Raw genomic sequence first — 10,505 nt, 5'->3', positions numbered from 1 at the left:
GCTCGATAATATGTCAAAAGAAGTATAACGACTTTTTGCATCGGCAGCTCATTTTTCACTTTAGAAAATTCATGGACAATTGTCAAAATGTCAAGAACGTCAACGAAATTGGTTAAACATACGATAAAAATGCAATCAATTCTATGTTCGTTTACGAAATTGTAATCAATTTAAATTTCTTCTACTCTGTGTAAATATAAATTTACTAAATATTTAAAACTTCACACAAGTGATTTTTAGATTGTTAAAAAACGAAATAAAAAGTGACAACCTTCGTAGGTAAAATGTTAGCTAACTAAAGCTTTAAATTGTTGACAAAATCTTGTTTCTTATTTTTTTTTACTTAATTTCAATTTGAAATAAGTATACTTTTATTATATTTTTAGTACATTTATTTTAAATCGAAAAGTATAAAAATATAACTGTACGCAATTCAAGAATATAAAAGTATCTTGAAGAAACAAATGTTCGTTTTTCATCACGTGTTCAGCGCGGGCAGCTCAACATCATTAAAAATCAATCGGTTGCGTGACGATTCACTTCGTAACCCGAAAATTACTTATCCCTGTTCCCAACGCGAAGACATCATCCTCGCATCCTCGAGTTTCTCTCCCGAGAAAGGTCAGGGGAGAGTTTTTACGGTGGCCGGCGATTTTTCATTTTTTTGTCTGCGGCGATTTAACAGCGATTTTAGTGTGTTTTTAAAATTAACACCCCGCATTTCGCGCGGGTGCGGTTTCACGCCCCTTCGGCGACGACGACGATGTCGATAACATGCGGATATACGACGTCGATAGTCGCGTAATGGTCGTTTTTTCAACAATCGTATGACTGGATAAGAGACAAAGAGAGAGAAAGACAATCTGAGAGAGAGAGAGAGAGAGAGAGAGAAAACTACATCGTAAATCGTCCAGCAGTTAATGCAACGTTCGAATAGCAGTTCGCTACTTGAACTAGAACTAGAACTCCTCCGTTCCTATCTGTCTCTTTTCTCCATCAGCGCGAACTCCTTCCTATGATCGGTTTACTCGCGCTCATCTTCTTTGATATTGTACAAATCGTTGCGTCGCGTTGATCTTCGATAAGTGATTCTGTTCAGAACGTTAGAAAAAAATAAATAAAAATTATAAGAAAATATATTTACTTATAATTATTATTTTAAAAACAAAGCTAATAATTTAAACTTTATACAAAAAATTAAGATACTAAGAGAAAATTAAAAATCCAAAACTGCATGATTTCAATATTTTTTATTTTCTTGAATATAAAAACTAAAGTATATATTCAACCCCATAAGAATAACTCTGCGTTGATCTGAACATAATTGTATTTTTAATTGCCACAACCAATAGACGAGTTATAATAACGCGCTGTATGTAACATATTCAAGAAATTATCATTGTCGAATTACTGCATCCTCAGAACCTAGACTCCACGATAGTCAACCGCAATAGTGATCGCCATTTTTCTATCCTCTGATTACAGTTTCTCGCGAATAAAAAGCGCCTTTTTCACCACGGAGCCGCATTCAAAGCTCAACAGTATTCGTCGTATGACGCCCGTAAAAGTGTAAACGGTAAAAAGTCTGACCTCGAGGTGAGACCTCTCCGGAATATAAACGCACGTGGATAGTTGTAGAATAGTTAGCACGGGTAGATGAACGACCGAACTCATCCTAGGCTCTCGAAATGTCTCTCTTTCGAGCCATCGATGTTATTTCGTCGTCTGGCGCCATAAAAGCTCCCTTCGCAAGCACGAGCCATGAGAGTCGGAAAAACGTCACCGTCATATTTCTCGATCCTACTGAAACAGCGTAAAAGATAAAAAAATTGTAGGTAGTTAAATGGCAGAAAAAAGTGTAACCAAACATTGATATAAAAGTTTTGTGCAAATATATCAAAAATACATGAAAAACTACGTATATCACTTATTTGTTACAACAATGACATAAACAGGAAATTGTCATTTTGGAGTTGCTTACCGAAGAAGAGTAGAAAAAAGAACATAAAAGAAAACAATAAACATACTTTGGTTCCTTTATATAAGTTAATTGCTGCATCAAAATTAATATTTCAATCTTTTAATAATCCAAACTCATTTTCTGAAAAACTTTGTCTTTTCAGTTACGTCGTTGTTCTCTAATCTCTTTCTGTACTCTTCTCATACATCGCAATTTATTAACGGTATCGCTATGTTGTCGGCCTCAATGCCGTCATTATCGCGCGACGGTCGATTCAACACCATATCCAATATTCGATAGAAACTGAGTGAGTGAGGTGTTATAGTAATACACGACCGGGGGAGGGATGTGCCTGCCATTTCCTCCGGTTCTTGATTTATGCATTACAGAATATAGAGACACCGCGTGACTCGTGGGGATTCGATTTCGAACCAGCGTAATACAACGTGAATATTATTCAAAGTGTTGCTCACTTGGACACGTGGACTTGTCGGAGTAAATCGAGGTTTGACCGTAATCAACGACACGTGACAACACGTGCCGCTGTTCGCTACAGTGGTGCGTTTATTGTGGCGGCTAGAACGTCAAAAAATTTGTGCACGAACGGGTAAACTTATTATAGCGGCTGCGAGTAAAAGTATGAAAGAACTGTTGCGTCACGACGTTCTTTGTAATGTTTTTTTTTTTGCGCATAAATATATTTTAAGATTATTAGACTTAACAAGCTGTTCTATCGTAGGATGATAATCAGGAAGTTGTTAAAACTAAATAGTAGCTAAAACTAAATAGAACCGATGGACTCTGTAGTGAAACGCGGAAGAATGCATTTCATGAACATACAAAGTTCCTCGGACCTTTCGTCGTCACTGGGTCACAGCGATAGCCTTGCGGCGATAGTTTGCGAATATTTTCCATAAATATTACATTACGTTAGCAACTAATGTGTTGTTATGCGAAAATAGCTTTGCTATTCCTTGCTGATGGCATCGTCTTTTTTTCTTTCCTCGAAATGCAAAATTACTTCCGTCCTAAATTGCATTCCTTATTACAAACTACAGTTACTTTTTTTTCTATGTCTCACTAATTTTTTAGAGAATGCTGCTTTCCTAGGATATACGAAAATATTAAGAAAAGCATAAATATATATATATATTGTTTGAAGTTTAATTTTAATTTGTTCAATTAGTATTAATTTTGTATCTTTTATGTATAATTTATCTATGTATGTAATAAAAACATATCAATTATTTATTATCACACATATAATTTTCAGATCTTTCTGAAAAAAAAAAAAAATCAAAATCGTATTTTAATATTTTAATATGATTACGTATAAAGTTCGTAACTTCTGCATTAATTTTAATATGAATAAAATATTGGTAAATTAATTCGCTCGTTACATTGTAGAGTTTAGTAAATAAACGACGCAACACTGCTAACGTTCAGCCAAACGCATTTCAGACGTACCGAATTTATGGGACGGGAGTTGCAGCATTGTTGTTTCCACTTCGGATCCTTTACAGTCCCGTGGCGGACCCTCGACCTGGCGAAACATTGAAGTCGACAAATCGGTCGCTACCAGTTGCGATGTTTGAGTATCATCAAGAAAGTCGAGTACGCGCGCTCGAAATCTGCGAATAAAAAACCACTCGATAGTGTATTTAATAGTCAAGTACGTGACGATTTAAGAGAGCACGTATTTTCGTCCTGTATACCGGGTGATTGCAAGAAAATAAAATCTAAAGTTTATAAATAAAATTTAATTATATTAAATTAATATAAACAAAAATGTATAAAGATACTATAAAATTCGATTATATTATCGGAATAGATTTGTTACAATACATTAACTTCATATTTCTTTAAAAAAATATATAAAAAGAAAAAAATTATTAATATTTATTAAGAGAAGAAAAAAATTTTATAATATATTGTATATTTCGATTAGCTGTATTAGTTTCAATGTAAAAATTAGAGCAAGCATTTGCGGAAGGAAAATCTTCTGTTAATCTCATTAATATTTACTATTATTATCTACACACTAAATATTATTTCTTTCACGTATACAACTCGACGAATAATAAGTCGCTGCAGTACGAAACTTGTAAAACTTTTTATATTTTACCTCCGCTAGTGTCCCCAGAATAAATTTCGAATGAACCACCGTGTAACGCATAGTGAGACTATTGCTCCTTTTTTTAATACCACGTCAGCCATTTATGGCCCAGCGTGCCACTTGACAGGACGCACGGCGTCACGGGGTAATCAAAGTGCCATTATCCATGGGAAATTGTAACTCCCCAATCTCTCTTACTCTGCCTCCCGTTCTCGAGGAGGGGCGGATATGTATATTCGTGCAGACTACCGCTCTCGATATATCTCCTCTCTCCATCCCTCTCATTCGACGTCTCGCGCCGCTCTATGGCAAAGGGTGATTTAGGGTGGTCATTATGTAAACCTCCTCACCTCCGTGCGCCCATCGTGTTACACGAGTTACGACGAAGGGGTCGACGAGTGGCACGTTGTCAGAGTGGAGTCAACCACTGAAAAATGGCCGCCACTTATCGCGGAGAATTCGACGCTTTATAATAGTAGCCCCGTGTTGAGATGACCAATTCTTCAAAAGTCCAAGAGGAATCACAGCAGCTACAGTCTTCACATTGACACATTTTACAAATCTACATATAATTAATTACAAATCTAAAGAAATGCACAATTAATAATTACTTAGCGAAAATAACTTGAATTTCCATTGGCAGAAACTTGAGTTCTCGAAAGTTAATATCGTAAATTTAGGTGTTTCTCGCTTCTCCTCGATTAGTTTCGCGGCTCCGCCACGCCGATGCCGATGGGGTAGGAGAAGATTAGGTGGGCTCGGGGGTTAGTACGATGAGCACGAATCCCAGCCCATGCATACCAATCGAGTGACAACCTAACAACGGTTAACCGCAACCAGTCGACCCGCTGCTAATCAAGAAATCACAGCGCGAGATAACCCCCACCGGAGGGGTTCCGAGCGAGTCCGCCGGGTCGGACTGGTGTCATAACGTGTATCCGCCATCTCCGATCTTTTCACACATCACCCGTTTTGCCGAACGACGTGAACTTTGCTATTAGGAGTGCACAATGTTCGATAATAAATCAACTGAAACTGAAAAGAAAAAAACAGAGAGCTGGAACTAAGAAATTCGCGAGAGTCGAATTGGGGCTTATTGGTATGTAAATACCTGATTGTCTCGGTTCTACGCGTATTTTATATGTATAATAAAATATTGTACATGATATTCTGCAGAAAATAGTATATTTTTGCATAATTCAGAATATATAGTAATTGTAGTATTGAGAGTAGCTGTGATGTTGGTGCAGGATATTTTATTATATTACATTTATTACATTATATTATTATTATAGATTACGAAGTTAGTCTATATTATCATTAAAATAACGATTCTATTATTATTTAAATCAAAACTATCTCAAATTTTAGAAATATTGTATTAGAACACGAATCAATTAATGAATAATAATAATAATTCACCAGATTTATCGCCTACATTTTAAAAGAGTTAAATAATTTAAAAATTACCTAATATAAAAAAATAGTATGATATACGTGAAAAAAAGTCATACTTTTCCTTCTGTGTTTAGTCTTGTTTTTGACGCACATTGAATACACACCGCGCGTTTACACATGGGATCGTTGGGAACCACCGTGAGGGCGACGTTACAGTAATTACGGGGTTAAATATCAAGGGGTTAATAGCGAACCAATGAAGCGGCGAGTACGATCGATGCGTTATACGATCTAATGCACGTGTTACTGGAAGTTTAAACGTCATCGATAATCCCGAAAGACAGATGAGTTCGAGAAAGAAATATCACATTATCGTTGGTTCTTTTCTATTGCTGTTAATTTGTCCCAAAATATATTATTCTTAAAAATTCTTACGAATGTACTGCTTTTTAAAAATGTTATTTACATTTTAATGCGATAACATGTATAAAAATTTAGTAATAAACTTATAATTTAGTTATAATTGTAATTAATTTATAATTATACAATACATATAATTTTAGAAAAAATTGAGTAAACAAAATCAATAAAGTACTAGATAATCGAGTGCAGTTAATATTAAATACAATTTTTAATAATAATATTATAATAAAAATTAATGTATAAATCATTACTATTATTTAAAATACGTGAGATATTTATGTGTTACAATAACAAGATATTATTGCAATACGTGTATTTGTAGTTGTTTTATTATCAATGACGCCGTTCTATTGTTACTTCAACTATACTCGGACGGCCTTTTGCGGTAACCTCTTGCCTTTACTCTGAGTCGAGAGTATAATGCGAATTGAATCCTTAAAATTTTCTTCGCGAACGCACCCTTTCTTCGTTTCGGACACGTAACAAAGTTCCCGAAAGCTCAGTCCCACGAATCGCATGAAATCGACACTCTAGCTACGTTTTGAGAGTATTAAACCCTCTAGTCCCCATTTCTAGAGAAGTACGCTTTAGAATCTGTTCATACAAAGTGCAAAATTACACGTATCGTTTCAACGGCATCGTCATGTATTTTTATTGTCACACGTTTATATTTTATACATCATCATATTTTCATAAAAAATAAAAGTTATAATTTATTAGCCATAAATACACATACACACACAAAATAAAGGTAATATTAAAATATAAAAATTAACACAGTTTTGTAATACAAAAGCTCAAATCGAAGAATATTTTCTTAAACGTAATCAAAATATGAAATAATACAATACAAATATTAAGTATATAATAAAAAAAAATAGTGTACAAAAAAATGTATAATACAGTAAAAATGATGATGTAAGTAATTATATCCATAATGTTAAAAAAGTATTAAAGGTGAAATAGTGACATGTTTCCTCGATTTCAATGCGAGATTACGTTTCTCTGTCACAGTCGTAAATCTGCGAAGTCGTAGAGAAGATATTGCATAAAGCTAGCAAAGCCAAACGAACGAACAAGTTAGCCGATTCGACTACAGGACCACGGGAAACAAATAAGAAACAAACGAATGAGATTGTCGAGAGGTACAGGAAAGGAGGAACGTTTGCCCGCGCTTACCTCCTCTTTTAAGGTTCTTGCAACGTTCCGGAAGTACGAAATCTAATTTAACCTTCGGTCCGATAGCGTGACTCTCTTCGCCCTGTTCCCTTGAAATTCTCTCCCGTGGATCCTCCCGCGTAAATCGGACCGAAAGAACTTTGACAATTTTAACTCGAACTATAACTCGAATTTTCAATGTCATTTGGGACACAGGCTTGAGTGGCCGAGATTGTTATCAGAAAAGTGCGAAGATCAATTTTAATATAATTTCTAAATTAGAGATACTTAAATAAAATAGTAATAAAATAAATAAATATATAGCTGTGTAATGTAGAAAAATATTCATATAATTTAAGAGAAAATTCTTTGATAATATTCTTATAAGATATTTTCCATATTAAAATTAAGAGAGACATAAGAGTCAATTTTAAAAGCTCCCACACACAAAGAGTGTAAATTAATTTAAAAATACCAGAGTTGAGTGTGTGTATCATACCTTGCACTTTGCATAATAATTTTAATCAGTTTAATTTTAAAAGTTAACATCAATGGAACTTTATCGTATTCTACATATTTTCGCGTAAAAAATGCCTCGTATCCTGACGATTGCAAAATCGAAGAAAAAAAGGAAAGGCGCCAGGCGTACACCGACAAAAGTTTTCGCCACTCCGGATACGGGGAAGTTTCACCGTATTTGCGCATCCGGTATCATAAATCTTCGACTCTTCCCGCCTTCTGGTACCCGGTGGCCAAGTCACCAAACCCTTCGTCCATCCGAGGAATAAATTTACAAGAAAACTGCTACATTTTTTTTCAATTTGGCTTTTCTTTCCCATTTCATTCGTTTTCTATAAAACATATTCTTTAAAAATGATTTCTAATTTGATATAAATAAATTACAAGAAAATACACCTTATTATTAATAAATTATAAGGAATGAAAATTAATCGTAAAAGTTAAATAAATTAAAGTTTTTATTGAAAAAAATTCTAAAATTCAGAAATGTTATTTATTCCTTTAAAATCGTTTTTGCCAACAATTTCTTCTCGTTTGAAAGTAGTCACAGGTTAATAGTCTTTTACAAATATTTTTGTATCTCAAAATGTGAAAAATATAACTTATGCTATTCCATCCAATTCAATTATCCCTACCAAAAAACTCGCTTCTGTTCATTAATCTAAGCTTTATTAGGAAATCATAATCCTCTCATAATCTCTCTCTCCGTGAATCCTCTCTCGCTTAACAATTCATCGCTATCAACGCCAAGTTTTTGTAGATTATTGATGATCGAGGCGTTTCGGCGCACAAAAGAGTGGTATAATAACGCAATTAGCGGCGCGTTGACAAATTGAATCGATCCGGAATATATTCTTTTCATCGTGCCCCGATATCTCGTTTCTCCCCTTTCCTCTTCCTATAAATATTTCATGCCGCGCGTTGTCCCCACATCCGTGGAAAATCGTCGAACGTTGGACGATCTTTCTTTATACGGCCTTTTCGACTGCCACCCTCGAAAATTCTTGCGGCGAAAACCATGGAAAACCGATAATCTTCCATCAATCAGTATCAGAATAGTACCGTCGCCGTTTTAAAGAAAAAAAGAATACACGACATTCTATAAGCCTTTGAATTTAAAAAAAGAAATCGTATGATTGAGCCTGATACATTGGAATATTTCACGATAAACATCGATTTACTTAAAATCCGGCGTAACGTTTACTGTTCCTCATAAAAGGATATATCATAACGAATAGTGATATGATGATTTTATGTCGAGGCAATCGATGTTAAATGCTCCAAAAAATATATAATATTAAAAATACGTTAAGATATTTGTCAAAGAACTTAAATGTTTTAAAGTATACAAAAGATTTCCTACACAGGAAGAATTTTGTTAAACCAGATCAAAATATTCATTACAGGAGGGTTAAGCTAGAATCTCAAAACTTTTTGTAGCATTATGCTTGAGCGCTCTATATATTTATTTTGATAGTCCAACAAAATATGTTCAAATCTGTATCTCTTTAAATTTTATCAAAGAATTTTTAGAATTATACTTCAGTAAAATCATTCTTTCCATGTATATATAATTGCTCGATAATTTCAGAAGTTTTACACCAAACTGGTTGGAATAAAAATTCCTGTGCTTAGTAGAGTTTCGTTTCTGTATCACATCTCGTTGCGTTTCACCATTCATTACGGCCGCTACGCAAACGAGTACCGCGCGACGCCGCGCGACGATAAAGCGCCGGCACGAAGTTATTGGCTACCGTAATTTGTCCGGCGATGTCACAGAACTCTTAACTCCCCGTCTATATCGGAAACGGCGTGAAAACGGCGAACGCTATTAGAGAGGCGATCGTGTGTACACCAGTCCGCGGATTGGTTGCGATGCAATTACGTACGGCAGGGTGGGCGGTCGGTCGGTCGGGCGAAGGTGTTAAATTCACTGGATGTGTATCCTGGCGAGAGCGAGCCCCATTCTGGGCGGTAGCCGACACAAATCCGATCGTATTTTCATCGACGCCAAATTGGCAATATCCTCGCCGGTGACGATTCCTGAATTATGCATCAGCCTCGGGGACAGTCGCTCCGAAGTTTATCCATCCCGCTTGTTTCCACCGAGAAGCCCGACCCGCTCGGCTCTCTTCCACGCAGAGAGTTTTCTCCCCTTCCCGTCTCCTCGTCCTCCACTACCACCTCCTCCTCCTCCTCCTCCTCCACCTCCTCTATCGCTTCACTTCCTCCTCGTCTCCCTCCTTCGCAACCCCCTCGGAACATTGCACGTCTCGTCTCTCTCGCCGAATTGCCACCCCCTTTCGAGCTCCCTACCCTCCGCGCACCCTTTCTCGGTTGGAAACGTCACTTATTGGTCGAGCGAGAGGGTGGAAAAAGAGACGATACCCTCGAATCCGACCAATCACGGTGAACGCTCGTGATAATGCTCGCGATATCTTGCACCGGTGAAACCTGGCGTGAGGAGAACGCCGTGGGAGAAGTTTCCGCGAGCGCGAGATAACTCTCTCATCGAAAGCGATTTCGGCCGAGACCGCTCTCTTGGATTCCCGGCAATTGATATAATACTATATAGAAATATATAGTATATACCGAATGCATTTTTATTGAAATCTGTATTATTTTTAATAAAAATTATAATTTTTCTTATCAAACGATATACTAAGACTAAAATATTTTTTCCGATCTGAAGTCTGTGTCAATTCAACAAATCATACAAGGAGGATAGAAAATGCTATTTGCATAATTATATAAAGGTATACATCAATTTTTTTTATATACGTGTATTATATTTATATAATTACAATTATAATTTATATTTGTATTAGAGAGTTTTTTTTTTTTTAAATGACAACAAAATTAAAACATACGTGACTCTGCAATGGTGTGAACGCCAAAAGCGACTGAGTCGCTTCCATTTTAATAAACAGG

The 10,505-nt window shown here is 35.8% G+C and overlaps 1 long non-coding RNA gene across 1 annotated transcript; it reads right to left on the bottom strand.

Moving 5' to 3' along the window:
• Positions 1 to 1,294: 1,294 nt before the first annotated feature.
• On the bottom strand, positions 1,295 to 5,026 carry LOC108756214. Its single transcript, XR_001939815.1, has 4 exons — positions 4,688 to 5,026; positions 4,086 to 4,613; positions 3,428 to 3,591; positions 1,295 to 1,800 (listed from the first exon to the last, which is right to left on the bottom strand). It is a non-coding gene; the product is annotated as an uncharacterized LOC108756214 (long non-coding RNA).
• Positions 5,027 to 10,505: the final 5,479 nt, after the last annotated feature.

Source organism: Trachymyrmex septentrionalis, unplaced genomic scaffold, assembly GCF_001594115.1.
Source record: "Trachymyrmex septentrionalis isolate Tsep2-gDNA-1 unplaced genomic scaffold, Tsep1.0 scaffold97, whole genome shotgun sequence".
Lineage (NCBI taxonomy): Eukaryota > Metazoa > Arthropoda > Insecta > Hymenoptera > Formicidae > Trachymyrmex > Trachymyrmex septentrionalis.
Note: the sequence above shows the minus strand (reverse complement) of the source record. Positions and strands in the feature narration are given on the sequence as shown.